This window comes from Triturus cristatus, chromosome 12 (genome assembly GCF_964204655.1).
Source record: "Triturus cristatus chromosome 12, aTriCri1.1, whole genome shotgun sequence".
NCBI lineage: Eukaryota > Metazoa > Chordata > Amphibia > Caudata > Salamandridae > Triturus > Triturus cristatus.
This window is the reverse complement of record NC_140595.1, coordinates 100148509-100163330: the sequence shown is the minus strand read 5'-3', so window position 1 is coordinate 100163330 and position 14822 is coordinate 100148509. Positions and strand designations below refer to the sequence as shown.

General features: G+C 45.3%; 1 long non-coding RNA gene across 2 annotated transcripts in view; it reads right to left on the bottom strand.

The window, feature by feature from the left end:
- The window catches only part of LOC146772730 (uncharacterized), a 463041-nt gene that overhangs the window by 178225 nt on the left and 269994 nt on the right, over positions 1-14822 (bottom strand). The gene's annotated exons all lie outside the window — the stretch shown is intronic.

Here is a 14822-nt window from a genome sequence, read left to right as displayed (position 1 = left end):
CACGACATTACCATGCACACTACGAGACCTGACGGTTTCCTGCACTGATAAAACGTAACCCATGACGAGTGTTCCCATCATTATATAGGTTTACTCTATATTTTATGCTACCAATGTCTCACAGATCATATCATGCTTCAAGACTCCTGCCTTCTGCAATATGGTCTACTGGGCATCTGACATCACGGGGAACTATATTCATGTGCTATAAGCCTGTATCACACTTTCTCCCTTTATTTCACTTTTCCTGCTCCTTATAGCTCCCTATGTCAGTGACTCATAGGACCAGGTCAAACATTCATATGGATCCTTTCTAAATTGGAGTGGGCCTCCATGCACCTGGGTAGCAATGTTTTACTTGGTATTGAACCATGCACTACAATTCAGGGCATAGGTCTCCATGGCAGTCTAGCTTGGATTAGTTGAGTTGTCACATGTCCTTTTCTGGGAGTTCCTATGTGGGAGGTCCATGAGGGATTGAACTCATGCACTCAAGTTCCATCAAGAAAGGTCTGCCTGGAGGAGTACTGGGTACTTTCCAGAGCCTCATAAGAAAGGGGTTCCTTTTCTTGACAACATAATTCATCGGAATGGAAATACCTAGGTCAGACTCGTGCAGAACGTCACCCTCGTTCATGACTGACAGGCTGTGGAGTTGACGTTCACAGGACTTAAAGAAATTTGAAGGGTACAGTGTTTCTGATCAAATCTGGCATGTCTCCGCCTTGGCCTCAGAAATCATAGGTAGCTGTCCTCTACTCCTAAGTAAATGTATCCCAGGCATTCTGTTATTTTCCAGACCTCCCTGAGATCTTCCACTCTTGGAGTGTCTCTGCATACATTTAAAATGGGCCATGCATTGAGCAGTCACATGGGTGAATGTCTGCCTGAAAACCTTAAAATGCAGCAGTGATAGCAAAGAACCCTGGCGAACCCAGACTTACTTTTTATTCAGGGCTTAGTGGCACCGATCTTCTTCTGTTGACTCTGGTTGTCAAGAAATGAACAGACCCATTCCTGGGTAGTGCCTGATGTCTGCCAGCGTTAATAACCGCCTTGAACAAACCACCTGAAGAGGAAACGGAGGAGCCAGTGGAAGTATCTCACTGGAGAGCGCTCTGCTTTAGGCTGACCGATACAGATGTCCTAGGAGTGAATTTGTGTCTCTTCAGTGCTTGTCATTCTCCACTAGCCATATGGGTAAAGGTTTCCTTCCACTATCGCACCTCTTCGGTGTACTGTCACCTGCACAGTCATCTTGTAAGCTTCAAATGCCACCCCTGCCACAAGATGAATGCTGTTGCCCATGATGGCAGAATAATGATGATAGAATCCTCACAATTTGGTCTCACTCATGGCTGGGCTCTCGTGAGGTACTTTAATGCATGGATTTATTATATGCATTTGTAAATCACACATGCAGGGGTATTCTGGCACTGAGCAGGTGTGTATTCGTGCCTAGACCTGTCTATGGTAGTTAAGTGAAAAGCCAGATCTTCCGCTTCTTATGGAATTCAAGGAGAGAATGAGGCTCTGATACCGACTAAAAGGTCGTTCTACGCATTAGGAGCGTTGTAAGAGAATGCCCATCCTCCTGATCTGGGTCTGAGTGTGTGTGGGATGTGTGCGAGTAAGAGTCCTGTGGAGCGGAGGTGTCTGGGCGGTTTGTGGATGGAAAGGCAACCGTTCAGGTAGGTGGGACCTAAGATGTGTAGTGCCTTGAATGTGTGTATAAGCACATGAGTGGACACACAACACACATTTTAGCTTGCCTCCCAGTTGCCACCACTCCAACCAGGTAGAAGGGTCACAATATCTCCTCCTTCACACACAGTGGTTTACTCCACTTTTTAGGTCGAGCCTAGGCAACGCGCATGCACTGTCTGCAGGACAGGCTGCATCTCCTCTTTTGGCTTCAAGCACGCCCATCGATTTCCATTTGTTCTTTGTTGTGCCATTGTCAAATGTTGGCTTTTGATTTGTGCATTTGTTGTAAAAGTCCCTCTTTTGGGTGCTTGTTCCCTCCCATCGGATTTCACTCCTTGTTTCTAGTTGACCATCCAACACGTTCACGGTTCCTCCTGGTCGGCGATCACAATGCATAGTGTGCATGCAGCTTGCCATTCCTTCTATTGTGTCTCGAGTTCAGGACAAGAGCGTTTCAAAGTCTTCGCCAAGGTTAAGTTCCCTGAGTAATAGTATGAATTTCGATCAATTCAATTGCAAAATGCTAAAATAAATCACAGGGGCGTCTTTATAGTTACCTCCATTGCTAGGCCTATGTTCTGCCGAGTGGTTACAAATATGTTCCCACTTTTATGGCACTGCTTCAATGGAGACTGCCATTCTCTCACGAATAAGGTGAGGTATAACTGCAGTAGTAGTGATAGAGTCTTCGTTGTGCTTCTACATTCCAGAAGCTTAATGTTATTGGGTAAAACAAGTATTCAATTTCTGGTCCACATAGAATACAAATGTAGTCAAAAAGGACCCTGCACTGTCTAGTCTTAATTGGCATCTACTCAATTATTTTATTAAAAAACCTTTAGTTGATTATTACACTTGAAGGGATACTAGTACATCGTTTATTCAGTTAAAACTTAAAAAAATGCTTTAAAAAACAAAAAAAAAGCTTCCGTAGTTAATGCCATTCTTAATTAGGTGTCAAACACTGACATTCGATGGAACAGGCTGCTTCTAAAGATGACCACCACGGTGACGACCATTAGCCTGGGATTTTATTCAGCCCCGTTTCTTTTTACCATGCAGCAGCTCTGATGCCTTCCACCTTCGGAGCATGCACACTCTACACTAAGCCAAGCCTGTGCCCGCTGGCCGTGAGGGCATTAAGGAGCCTGCCCCGAAGATCTCTTAAAGGGACAGGCACAGCGAACTGGAACCAGATGGGTTGCAAAGTACTGTGCTCTTCCTCCTCCCACCCGCGAGTCCAGTGCTTGAGGTGAGAGAGAGCTTCACTCAGCCTCTTCCCTCAGTCACTCCTGACCCTTCTATAGCCCCAATGAGTCCATCCCACACCTCTCTCATTCACTTCTTCCCCACATGATACCCAGATCACTGCTGTTCTTCCAGGCACTCCTTCCCCATCCAAGAGACAATTCAAGTGACAATTCACAACTACTTGACAGCCACTCCACCCTACCCTCCCATTGCCCCCAGTCAGTCCCATCTCCCAGGCACTTCTTCACTCCCATATCCCTCAGCTGTCCCAACTCCCATCTGCGTTACCCCTTATTATGGCCCTACCCAGAAAAGTGGATCTGCAGCCACTCTTGTTCTTCGCCTAACTTACCTACGTACACAACCCTATCCAAACCCCAAAACAGTGAGGCAGCTAGGGGTCACTTTTTACCTTCCTATAATTCTAAATCAGTCCCATTCACCACCGTGCCAGTTCTTTCCCTCCCATCATGGCCCTAGTCAGTCCAACATCACATCACAGCACATACTCTACCCACACATAACCGCACCTCACAAAAACACACACACTTTCCAGCACCCACATACTATTCCTGCCATGCGTGCCCCAGCCACTCCTTCACTGCCTAGCACCGAGGTACGGTAAACCTTCCTCCAGTATACTTCGCCCACACACTATAGCAGGGTTCTTCAAACTGGGGGGGCCTTAACTGATCCCAGGGGGGGCGCCAGGCTCTGGTTAAAAGAAGCATCATGCTGATAGCAATGCTTTGTTTTAAGCTGAAAACAAATGATTAGCTGTAAGCCACGTTGCAATGGACCATTACGAACATCTTTTGTCATTTATATCTGGCTGGGAGTATGTGTCAAAAGGGAAGGGACTCCAAATATTCTTCAAACCTCTGTCCGATTTCGGATAATCACACTTTACACGTTAGTAAGGCCTAGCTAACCAGAATAGTATGTTTGGCAATCATATTTATTTTCATTTTTAAAAGGTTTAAAATAACTGTAATGCTTAAATAAGTCTAGACATATTAAAACATTGGAAATTGAATAGAATAATTTGGAAAAATTCTGGGAGGGCCCTAATTTATTAGTTGTTTTTTTTTTACTGGGGGGTGTGACATAAAAAAGTTTGAAGATCACTGCACTATAGGCAGGTCTTTTCGTGTCCCTGTCACCCATTCCTTACCCAGGAATCCCCCTCGCTCCCCATTTCCAACCACTTTTTTCATCCCCAAGGCTTCTCCGTTCAATTACCTTTGCTTAGTTTCTCTCGCATATTCCATGTTCCCACCATAGCCGCACCATTTCCATTTACCCTGCCACACCTCTTCTATTTCTCTGCCACTCCCCTTTCCCTAGCTTCCAGCACGCCTTCCCCACTAGGACCTTCTCACACACATACATCTGATTTACTAGGATTACCTTCAACTACATATTTATCAGACATTGTACTTTAATTCATATTTCTCTTTTCCATTCTCCACCTATTTCACCTGATCATCACCTCTGCACCAGCACACCACCACCTCAGCATCACTCAGCACCACCGGAGTATCATTCAGTGTCACCTGAGCATGTCCCCCCACACCAGCACACCACCACCTCAGCATCACTCAGCACCACCGGAGTATCATTCAGTGTCACCTGAGCATCACCTCTGCACTAGCACACCACCACCTCAGCATCACTCAGCACCACCGGAGTATCATTCAGTGTCACCTGAGCATGTCCCCCACACCAGCACACCACCACCTCAGCATCACTCAGCACCACCGGAGTATCATTCAGTGTCACCTGAGCATGTCCCCCACACCAGCACACCACCACCTCAGCATCACTCAGCACCACCGGAGTATCATTCAGTGTCACCTGAGCATGTCCCCCCACACCAGCACACCACCACCTCAGCATCACTCAGCACCACCGGAGTATCATTCAGTGTCACCTGAGCATGTCCCCCACACCAGCACACCACCACCTCAGCATCACTCAGCACCACCGGAGTATCATTCAGTGTCACCTGAGCATGTCCCCCACACCAGCACACCACCACCTCAGCATCACTCAGCACCACCGGAGTATCATTCAGTGTCACCTGAGCATGTCCCCCCACACCAGCACACCACCACCTCAGCATCACTCAGCACCACCGGAGTATCATTCAGTGTCACCTCAGCATCACCTCTGCACCAGCACACCACCACCTCAGCATCACTCAGCACCACCGGAGTATCATTCAGTGTCACCTGAGCATGTCCCCCACACCAGCACACCACCACCTCAGCATCTCTCAGCACCACCGGAGTATCATTCAGTGTCACCTGAGCATGTCCCCCACACCAGCACACCACCACCTCAGCATCACTCAGCACCACCGGAGTATCATTCAGTGTCACCTGAGCATGTCCCCCACACCAGCACACCACCATCTCAGCATCACTCAGCACCACCGGAGTATCATTCAGTGTCACCTGAGCATCACCTCTGCACCAGCACACCACCACCTCAGCATCACTCAGCACCATTTCAGTCTGCTCTCAGAATCCGGCATCTGTTGATTGTCCCCTAGTTTCCGTCCGCTCGACGTATTCTAAATCAGATACTATTTGCGAACTTCCACTCTTCTGTTGTCATCTTGGTTATATATAAGGCAACAAAAATGCTTAACACTTTTTTATTATTACTTGTCAACATGCTGCACAGCAGCCACAATGCCCAACAACATAGCTTAACAAAATTGACAAAGCCAATCGTTCTGGCTAAACATTTATAAGGTCCCAAAGGTGAGACCTATGCCAATGCTTGTTTGATGGATGGGAGCACAAAAGTGCACTAACCATCCCATCTCGCTCAAAGCACAGGTATCTGTGCAGGCATTAATGAGCAGGTATCTAACAGACAGCATCCTTGTGCTCTGAGCCATTTGCTATAGCTCAAGTGGACGTGGCTTAACAGCTAGAGCGGCCGACTTTGAAGCTGGGGAGCCAGGTTCGAGTCTGGCAGGACGCTCAACATCCTGCGAGTCTGGGCAAATCACTTAATCTCCCCCTGCCTAAAAATGAATGTGTCCGTCTGTAACGCAACTGGTGCTCATCTAAAGCGCTCTGATATCTTCGGGTCGAGTTCACGCTATATAAAACTGAAAAAAGAAATACGACAGCCACTCTTAGCCCTTGTTACATGAGCCTTTCGGAAAAACATACTTGAGTTTGTTGCAGAGACAATGCTCGCCATTCACCACCTCACCTTCCAGTATTGGGGATGACGTGCGACGATGTGGGAATTGCTGAGGTTTTGTTGGTAAGCACTGGGAAGCTGCTCAGCCTAAGACAAACCGATTAGGAAGAAAACCATGTCAAAATAAATAAATATTTTTGTTTAAAAAAATCATGATCTGTCTTAGTTACGCAAAGCTTGCCCCCAGGTTGGGTGTGGTTTTTTTTTCCCCTGTGATCCTGATACAACCCAACCCAAAATGCACAAATACCCATTCATCACTCCCTGCAGGGGAATTATGCAAGAAATCCGTGCCCTGCATCTGATGAACCCTGTAGGCAATGGAAAATCCCTGGGCATGGCCAAATGATTCATGCATGGAAAAATGCATTAATTGACCGCGTTCTGCAAACAAACTAATTCAGCGGCAGACTTGTCGTTGATCCTCCCTGTATGCTGTTGCCATGACACCTCACCATTCTTTACTGTCATTATACTTTGTTGCCATGTAGTACTGGGATAGCTTAGAATACACGCGCAAACAATACCTTCTGCCTGTTCTTTTATGATTTTTGTTTGTTTCACATCAAATGTTTGAAAGCGGAAACCTGTGGTTGAGCGATGAACTCAAATGAATCTCTTAATGAGAAAATTTGTTTGGAAGTCTCGATGATCGTGACGCTGTTAGGAAGCGTACACAATCATTTTTGGACAGGCAATGGATTGTCATGGAAATTGACAAATTCCATTATCTGTTGAGCATCAAATTGGACTCTATGTTTTATACTTTTTTTTTTTTTAACATTCCTTAAGCTTAAGAGTTTCATCTGAAGTTACATTGCTGGTGGCCCCACAAGACGCATTTAATACAGAGGCTCTAATAAATTCATCGGGACCACGCCACTTAACTCTCCTGCTTCCTGCTTCATCCATTGTTAAGTTACTTTTAGATGACTAAGTCGACTACCCATGGTGCACTGGAATCTTGGGGTAAAATGCTTCACCCACAAACATTTCCCCACTTTGTCTCTCTGGCACCCTACTTTTCGGTCTTCTGGTACTTTTTTTTCCATGTCCCCTTTCGCACACTGAGGCGACCCTTATAGGGCATATACGCGCGTGGTGTCAAGACTCTTCAATTTGTTTGTGGTTAATAATTCTTCAACTGTGTGTACTACACCAGGTTTATTAAAAGTGCATTCAACTTGCTTCAATCCAAAATTGTTCTACTATCTGGACGGCTCATTACTTGTAATCAGGTGCACTGACGGCGCAAACAGCGACAGCGCACTCATTACGTAATACGGTCTCAGATACTAAAGCCGAAGGAGGATCCATCAGTGGATTTGCCTCCCGTATACTAGCCTTTGGGTGGGCGTAAACCACTATATTTTGTGCTAGCTTCAGAAACTGGACGTTTATCGGTTACCACCAATCTAAATCAGTCCCTCGCCTGCTATCTAAAAGTAATACTGAAGTATTTATTTACATTAAGGAGCTTAACAGTCTGCTCTATTTTGCATACAATTTTTAGGCATCTAAGCCACACAAAGATAAAGCGGAGGGATTGTTGAGCCTGACTACACACTTCTAACTCCAGCCATAAATTAGCATTTCATGAACAAGGTAAAAGATAAAGTCTTCATGACCGCCTCTTTCATAAAGCAGGTGGGATTACATTCCTTAAACTCATCCATTTAAAGCAAATCTGGTCCTTTATAAAGATGCCTGACATGCAAAAAAATGTAATTTAAAGTCGTATTTATAAAGCGCTAACTACTCACCCTTATGGGTCTCAAGGCGCTGGGGCCCGTCGTGGAAATTAAGTGAGCTATTGCCCAGAGTCACATGGTGCAAAGCTGAGCTGCCGCTGGAGCGGGGATCGAACTGTGATCCGAAGTCAGCTGCCCTGGCCGCTGCACCACACCTCTCCGCAGGCGCGCAACACCCATTGGGCTCACCGGGCTTCAGCCCCCCCCGTCATGTGTGTCAGCCCGGCTGAGACAGTCTCGCGGGCTGGCGTCCGTCTAATTACAGCCGCACCTGTGTACTTCACGAAGTTCACGGGTCTTTAAAAGACCATTTACACGTTAATGAGGCTTTTGTTGCGTTTTCGCCCCTTCTTACAGCCACTCTGCATATGGCTGGAAGACTTAGCCCCCCCCCCGAAATATTTTTCAGCCCCCCCCGAAATTTGGCTCTAGTTGCCCGCCTGCCTCTCCGCAATACAAAAGTATGCGAGGGCGTTGTTAAACTCTCTTTCTGAAGGACACCGAAGACCTGCTGATCTACTGCCACCAAGAAAAAGACTCCAAGGACCAAGTTAGCATCACCAGCTTCCTGGTCCACATCCAACACTGAAAGCTTTTTCTGGCTAATCAGTAGAAAAAGTGGCAATCTTACTGCTAGGTGTGTCTGATGCCCCCTCGCCTCCTTTGGCTGGAGTCTAGGGATATTATATTCGACTCAAATACATCTTTTACCTCTCAAATCAATACTGCGGCCAGGGGTGAAAACAGGTAACTAACTGTGCTTGGAAAAAGTGTTCCTCCCTTACAAATGGAGCTAAGAGCAGCTGAGTGGATCTTCCAAGACACCATATTATTGGGTGCTTGTGTGGAAATGTGGATTTTCCTGATCAGTTATGTCCCCTATCTTGGACCCCAACGGTTCTATATGCATGTTACAAATACATGTATGTTCCCTCCAGTTCCAGTTTCTAAGAACGCAAATATATGTGTGTCTACCGTCGACATGTTCTCTGTCAGATCCGCCATCAATGGGCTGGATATTCGATTCCTAAGTATGAAAGGCCACCGACTTTATATGGCTAAGTTACTCCATTTTTACAGTTCAGGCAAGTAGGCCCGATTCTGTCCTCAAAGCCTTTCCCTGCTCTCTGTCTCTGACAGCTTCAGCTTGAGCTCGCATCTGTATCCATGAACTTTGTCCTACTCCCTGTGCAGCTAACGGTGCCTGCCTCGGCCAGTTTTCGCCTGCCTGCCAAGAAGCTGTATTTCACCTTCGAATTATCTATTTTGCTCTTCAGCCGATGCATTCCTGTCTAGTGATTTAGGTAAACATTTCCTTTAGCTCACAAGCAAAGGACTCAGCCTTTCCGTCCTCCTGCAAGTGATTCATAGCCCTGCTGCCATGGAAAGTTTTCTGCCTCTCGCATCTCATATAGACACTTAGGCGTTTGTGCACGCACACAGTCAGTATAGACTAGATTCTGTCCGAGAGTCCTTCCTTGTGGATAACATAGTTCTTTAAACATAGGATGTTAGATATGATTTGGGATTAGGTTGACTTGACCCCCCAGACTTCTCGTCTCCACATGTAGAGCTAAATGTCAAGTCCCTTCACCACCTAGTTGCACGTCACTCACACGTCATGCTGCTGCGCGCGCATCTATGCCAAGTATTATCTTATAGATCCACCTATGTCTGATAATCCTAACCAATCATGTTTCTTTTATTCCTTATTACGCCTAGTTTCGATTACGTACCTGTTATGTCACTTTTCTTATCAAATGTTACGCCTTCTACATTCGTTTCATTGTAATGTACTTATTATAAAAATGCATGTCTGTCAATAAAGTATTGTACTTCACTTCCTGAACCCTCGTGGTGACGGAACCTGAAGGCCGCGACTCGAGTCGGCCATTTTGAATGGAATAAAGCCCATTTAGAAAACCTCTTATACCACGGATTCTGCCTCTTGTTATTTTGAGCTATTTTACTTTATTTTAAGATTCCGTATGAAATTCAGTCCGGTAAAGAAGATTTTATTTACCACATAATGGCGCCCGAACAGGGACACTTTCTCATCTCACGCGCCGGCGGTGCGTTGCAGGCCCGGTCTCCTGCCACAGCTGGACGGACCATAAACGCGTACCAGCAGGATTTCCTGTAAGCTCCCTCCGGTCAAGCGGGGGCGACTGAGGCTGCGATCAACCCAGACGAGGCGGTGAGAAGTGCGAAGTATCCCGACCAGAGCCTAGCTGAGAGAGCAAGATCCGAGGTATACAGAGGCCCACCAGGTTTCTCGAAATCCCGATGTCCAGAGGGTCCGCTGTCCGCAGTCATCGAGTCCTGTCCATTCTCTGAGGCCTTCCGTTTCAAGGAGCTACTCGGTGAGTACCATCGCCGGGGAGGCGTGTTGACGCGCACATAGGTTGTGCCGGTCAAGACGGATTTGGGTACACAAATCCGGTCTGCACTGTTTAGCAGTGTATATGTACTGTTTAGCAGTATATCAAGTATTCCGAAGTATGCAGTTATTGTCAAGAATTCAGCGTGGTGATTAGTTAGGCAGACTGTCATCATTGTCGGTCATTGTTAAATGTTTAATGTTTAATGTTTTCAGAAATGTCTTGCATATTGTGGTATGAATGATTGTTCATTGTACACTGTTCATTATTGGGGTTTTTTCGTATTAAGTAAGTTCAAGAGTAAGTATCAGATCAGTTGTCAATATGCCGCTCTTCTCGAAGTGAAGACAGATTACTACCAGAAAAGGGGTGCTTGAAGAAGCAGTTCCTATTCCTCCTAGGGACACTCCAGGGCATTTTATGTACCATAAGCATGGCTTAGATGCCATATTGTTTCTTGATCTATGGGTAGATTATACCAAGGGATTGCCGGAAAGTCAAAGGTGGCCCGTAGCGGGAACCTGGGATGCAGAATGCATCATGAAAGTGGAGGAAGAGTTATGGAAAAGAAAGGTCAGACAATCACAGAAAGACGCTGTTGAGTTATGGCGTAAAGAATCTCATAGACGAACAGAAAAAGCACGTAGACAAGAAGAGAGGAGTAAAGAAAGTTCAAATAAAGTTCAAGAAAATCTATTAATTAAGGAAGGTATCCGAGTGAAATCAGAACAAGTAAATAGACAAAGAAATGCTCTTATGAATGGTATGTATCCCCTTCTAGCCGAAGGACTACCTAAGGCTGCTCCAGAGATGCCAAAAGACTTGCCACCCCCATTATTTCCAATTAAGGTACATCCAAAAGGGCATCCCAGAACCGCAGAAGATGTTTTTCTTTCCTCATATCTAGACGACGCAGCTCCCGAGTATGCTAACGCCGCACCACATAGACCGTCTGGTGTAGGGGTTCAACGTCAGGATCAGGTATCTGTCCCCGTGCAACAGCAAGTCCCGACACAAGCTTCGGCAAGCACATCTGTTTCCGCATCTGTCTCCGCAGTCGACTCTACAGAGGTATCGACACCCATAGTTGCTGTGTCACGTTCAACGAACCCATTCACACCCGACGCCCCAGATGGGGCCACGGGAGGTGCTAGCATTACCTTTACACCACCTAGAATAAATAAACTTGTCTTCCAAGAGTCAGCACATTCACGTACACCTAAATTCGTAAGTGAACGTACGCTTAAGGAACTCCTTGTAAATTGTAGATATGACCCGGTGGTTGGTAAAGAGGACGAAATGGTCCTGGCATCATTACGTATCAGGCGAGCCGCAGAGTATTTAGCAAGGTTACCAGGAATGACTACGCATCTAGATAACATATATCATTTTGTTCAAACAGGACGAGATCCAGGATGTATTAACAGAGCTATGGAATTCCAGAAAGTAGAAATACAGGGGGAACTGTTACGTTTCCTCATAAACTGTGTGATCAGAAATCAAGACCGTCCGGGGGTAGACCCGAATGCAATGCTTATTCTTACAAGATGGAGTCAGAATATATCAGAAGGGAGACACGATAAGCAAAATTGTATAATAGCCATGTGCCGAAAAATCCGTAAAGAAATAGAGCGTATTCATGAAGAAAGATTGGGAACAGACGAGTTTGAGCAAGATGAAGTGTCCGAATCAGGGAATTCCGCAAGACAGTCAGAGACCATAGCCTATGTAGGCAGAGGAGGATCCTGTGATAATGCTAGATGTTTTTCTGATCCCATACACTCAGTATGCCCAAATAATAGCAGAACGTATCCGACGCCTATAATAAATCTGAAGTCTCCTGAACATTCGTTTCAAGCCGCAGATAAAATACTACGAGAACGAAGGGGTTACCACCTCCTCGATTCCATGGATGAGCAAGAATTAGCCAGATCAGCCGTTCACTGGATTGACAGTCCTGAAAAATACGGTGATGAGACCGTAGCACACACGTTTTTTAATCTCAGTACAGATGAACAACGTTTAGCTGGAATCTATATGATTCAGCAACTCCTCATATTATATAAGAGCCAACATGCTGACCCTGGTCCTTTACCTGATATATTAACGGAACTACTCACGAACAGATGGAGAGGTTCTAGTAACAAGCTAATTAAAGAGATATTAGTGTCACGTAAGCAGTATGTCCTTTTTGTAAGTCCGGATTCTCTCTCGCTGCCCCGCAGAGAAAGAGCGCCGTACTATATGGATAGACAAAATCCCCTACGAGAAGTGCACCCAATAAAAGGCGAAGACAATGAGTTTCACCGTGTATTTGTTTACACACCCATATCAAAAATGGAATTATTAGAAATGAAAAAAGTAGTACCTAGTCATGACAAAGACCCAGCGGGTTTCCACCGAGAAATTAAAGACATGTTACTGATGGGAGAGTACACCTTTCCTGATATTATGACGATATTAAAGGTGCTTTTGCCTGCTGGCATTTATGAAAAATTGAAAGAAAAAGAGTGGGAAGTGGGAGACCAAAAGATAGACTGGACAGCATTAGCAGAGGAAGAAAGGGGCCGAACTGCAGGTTCAGGGCTCGGGGATAAAGTTAAACTGTTACCAGGTTTACTAGTACAGGTACTGCCACGTTTATTAACTACAAAAAAGGAAGATTGGGGTGCAATCACAGCCTGCAAACAAAAGCAAGATGAAGACACAAGCGATTATTATGCTCGATTTGAAAAATGTTTTGGTATAAATAGTGGTATAAAAGCAAGTAGTGACTCATATCCACATTTATTTGTGACAAAATTAGTGGAAAATGCATTGCCTCCAGTAAAGAATAGAATATTGAAATTCGAGAGTACCTGGCAAAGTAACACTCCGTCGCAAATGCTACAAATGTTACAGTATCATCACAATAGAATTAGGGATGAACAAGAACACGAGCATAGACGCATGAAGGATACAAAAATGAAAATGCTAGTTTCTCAGACAGTACCAGCAGATGGTCACAAAAAGGGTGTGACACATTCTGGTGATTCTGCAGTTCCTGTAAAGGGAACCTGCAATTACTGTAAACAACTGGGCCATTATGTACACGATTGTCCAGTCCTGAAACGTAATATAGCTACAGGTATTGCAAAGGAGAGACCACGATTAGTTAGACAAGATCAGAATGAACAAGGAGCTATGCAGCATGGACAGTCCATGCCAGTTCAACAACAGTCCATGCCAGCCTCACAGCAACCCATACAGTTTGTGCCAGCTGCACCACCGTTGCCTGCTACTGCCACACAAACCACAACACGACAAATGTATCAGACTGCACAGTATGAATACCCTGAGTATCAGCGTTACGCATGAACCAGCCTAGAGAGGGAAGTTGACTTACCGCTTATCGAGATTCCTGTAGATCAAGAAGGACCTTATGTACATAGTGAATTATTAGGTCAAGATAGAAAATTCTTACTCGATACAGGGGCAAGTCGAACAACCATAAAACGTAGTGAAGTTCCAGGGGCACCCCTCTCAGGCTCTCAAAATGTTTCCCTTGGTTTTTCAGGAAAACCTATTGTTAATGAAGTATCACAGCCTCTACCACTTACGATAGGACCTTTGACACGAACTACAGATTTATTGCTTACTAAATCATGCCCAGAAAATCTGTTAGGAATTAAAACTCTGAAAGCACTAGGAGCCATAATATGTTGTTCTCCGGAAGGAGTAAGGTTGTTTTTACGTGATTTTAAAGGTCACTATGTGTCTAGAGACATGGATCCCCGACTACAGACTTTACCAGTACATCTATGGGCACAAGGCCCTACGGATGTTGGCTGCATGAACATTACACCCTATCGAGTCACACTGAAAGCAGGAGTGGTACTACCACGAATGCGACAATACAAGTTACCGCATGATGCTGTAGTGGCTTTGCTGAAAATCATTGATGAGCTGATTGCCCAGGGAGTAGTTGTAGAAACAGACTCCAATGTATGTAATTCACCGATAATTCCGATTCTTAAACGAACTGATCCTACTGCCCCACCAGTGTACCGATTGGTTATTGATTTGCGTGAACTAAACAAGTGCATTGTACCACAATTCCCTGTGGTCCCTGATATATCATCATTGTTGACAGCAATTGATTCCGAAGCAACATTCTTTACTGTAATCGATCTCAAGAATGCCTTTTTCAGCGTCCCAATAGATCCGGAAAGCCAATACTTGTTCGGATTCAGTTTAAATGGGCGCAGCTTTAAATTCTCACGCGCTCCCCAAGGATTCACAGAAAGCCCCAGCATCTACAGCCAAGCACTGAAACGAGAACTTGACAGTATCCACATGCCAGTCAATACTGCACTGCTTCAATATGTCGATGATCTGCTGATCACAGCGAGAAGCGAGCCAGAATGTGAAAAAGCTTCTCTGACAGTTTTACATTTCCTAGCCGACAAGGGGCACAAGGTGTCTCCTTCTAAGCTGCAATTCTGTGTCCAGCGAGTTATTTATCTTG